Source organism: Berghia stephanieae, chromosome 2 (assembly GCF_034508935.2).
Source record: "Berghia stephanieae isolate SIO BIC M18660-M18661 chromosome 2, UCSD_Bste_1.3, whole genome shotgun sequence".
NCBI lineage: Eukaryota > Metazoa > Mollusca > Gastropoda > Nudibranchia > Aeolidiidae > Berghia > Berghia stephanieae.
This window is the reverse complement of record NC_088361.1, coordinates 82,698,316-82,700,702: the sequence shown is the minus strand read 5'-3', so window position 1 is coordinate 82,700,702 and position 2,387 is coordinate 82,698,316. Positions and strand designations below refer to the sequence as shown.

The 2,387-nt window shown below is 36.0% G+C and overlaps 1 long non-coding RNA gene across 1 annotated transcript in view; it reads right to left on the bottom strand.

Annotated features, from left to right (window-relative positions):
• Nucleotides 1-2,030, bottom strand: part of LOC144963756 (uncharacterized) — a 4,918-nt gene extending 2,888 nt beyond the window's left edge. The window contains exons 1-2 of the long non-coding RNA XR_013643699.1: nucleotides 1,838-2,030; nucleotides 225-403 (exon numbers count right to left, since the gene is read on the bottom strand). This is a non-coding gene — a long non-coding RNA (uncharacterized LOC144963756). The remainder of the gene's footprint in view (nucleotides 1-224; nucleotides 404-1,837) is intronic.
• Between the last annotated feature and the right edge of the window lie 357 nt (nucleotides 2,031-2,387).

Here is a 2,387-nt window from a genome sequence, read left to right as displayed (position 1 = left end):
GAGAGAGCGAGAGAGAGAGGGGAAGAGAGAGAGAGAGAGAGAGAGAGAGAGAGAGAGAGAAGGGAAGAGAGAGAGAGAGAGAGAGAGAGAGAGAGAGAGAGAGAGAGAGGGGAAGAGAGAGAGAGAGAGAGAGAGAGAGAGAGAGAGAGAGAGAGAGAGAGAGAGAGAGAGAGAGAGAGAGGGAGGAGTAGAGATGGGACTGAGGAAAAAAATGGAAATCTTACTTGAAAACATGAAATCTAATCAATAAATCCAGTCCTTTGACCAAATGGGATTTGTAAAATGCTGCTGTCTTTAAGATAATGATGCCGTTCCTCAAAGAAATCCATCATGATGCACATCCTCTCTCAAGGAATGACGCTCTCTTGTGTAACAATGTTGTCTCATGGCGTAATATGTTGATCTGTGTTAAAATGAGACAAAATTGACATCACCTTATATAATCTGATTATAAAAGTACAAGAGAAACATAACATAACATATGGTATAGGGCAAAATATGATAAAATCCCTTGAATGCCCTTAATATTAATAGTAATGCCATAAATCTATTGATTAAAGATTACAATAATGATACACGTGATAAAGATAGTATTTCAACTTAAATGTACTCATGCATATGGTGTACAAACATATATCTTTAACCGTGACATGCAAAGCACATACACACACATACACACACACGCATATAGAAGATAACCATAATAATATAATGCATAATATATACATACAAGATTGAAAGCCATGTCAACAGCAGTGCAAACAAGCATTATTCGTCATATATAAATCTGCCATCACATAATTCCCTGTCTACTAACAACTTGAAATAATCCATAGATTTTGCATTCTTTGTTTCAAATTTCAAACTGTTCCATTTCTGGACAATACAAATACCGAACCAGTTTTGTTTTATGTTTGTTTTGCATTTAGAGACAAAAATCTTAAACTTGTCCCCTCTAGTGAAAGTAATATCAGAATATGAAAAAAAATCAGAAAAGTCTTTCCTATCCAGACTGTGTACCAATCTATAAACCTGAATTAAATCCCCACAAATTCTTCTATATTTCAAACTTGGTAAGCCATCAAAATATATTTTAAAACTTTTCAGAGTCAATGAGTTTTGGGCATTTTCTTCGTTCTTTTTGCAAAGTCGCCATGCTTGAGAAAAAGTCTATGTCATAATAATCTTTTATTATACCATTTTTGCTTGTTAAGAAAGTCAGAATTTCTCATTATAGCCATACATTTTTAGGAAGCTCTTTTTCGTCTTTGAAAAAAAGTAGGCGTTTAAGAAATATTCAGATAAAGATATTTTGATCACGTTGATTATTTTTGTATCCAATCTGTTAAATCTCTAATTCAGCCAAGACAAACAAAACCAATGGTATGGCTATATGGCCTAGTGGTATGACACTTGCCTTCGGATTGAAAAGTCTTGGGCTCAAATCCCGCTTTGAGTGGCACATAGTCGAGTCCTTGGAAAAGGCTGTTTACTTACATTATCTCATCGCACTGTACTCAGTTATAAAATGTGTAGCTGGCTGTTAACAGCGTGTTATCTGTCGTAAAAAATTGTGATACCACCTAAGAGGTGCCATGACTCATCGTATGTTTTAAATGTTGCTACTGGCTGAGGGCTCCCTGTAAAGAGCCTTGAGCATGTTTAAGGTATATTGCTCTATATAAAAGCTCGTTTGTTTTTTTTAAGTTCAATGAGAAATGGATGAGGTTATTGGTGGATTGTTATAAAAAATATTTTGCGACGAACTTCTTTGAAACAGCACAAGTAGGCATTGAGAGGAAGGAGGAGGAGAAAACAGGGGAAATAAAAGTCTTACCTTAAAAATGAGATTCACACAATTAATACAGTCATTGCAATTACGACTTTAATTGTATTAATCTTTTCTACAAATGTTTCTTGTAGAATACGTTATCACTCATTTGATGATGATCGCCTTCCCTCGAAGAAAAGGCACCTTTTTATAAAATAAGGGCATCCTTCTGTTGTAAAAAAAATCTGACCTGTGTAAATAAAAAAAAGGAAAGGAAAAATTGAGAATTTAACGAAATCTGATACTTGAAGATGTAGCCTACATATGAGCCGAGGAACTCATAACGAGAATTTCTACTCAAGAGTTAGGTATCCTGAGGCTTCCCGACGAGTGATTTCCCTTGGTTTTCGCAAGGCCCATGATAGTAGCCTACTACTAGTACATATCAGCTCCACATCATCATCACAACTACCACAACTAAAACCACAACTACCACCAAACCACATCATTATCACTACTACAACCACCACCGCCACTTCATCATCACTACCAACCACTACAACCACCACCACCACCACTACTACTGCTACAACCACAATCACTACATCGTTATCAC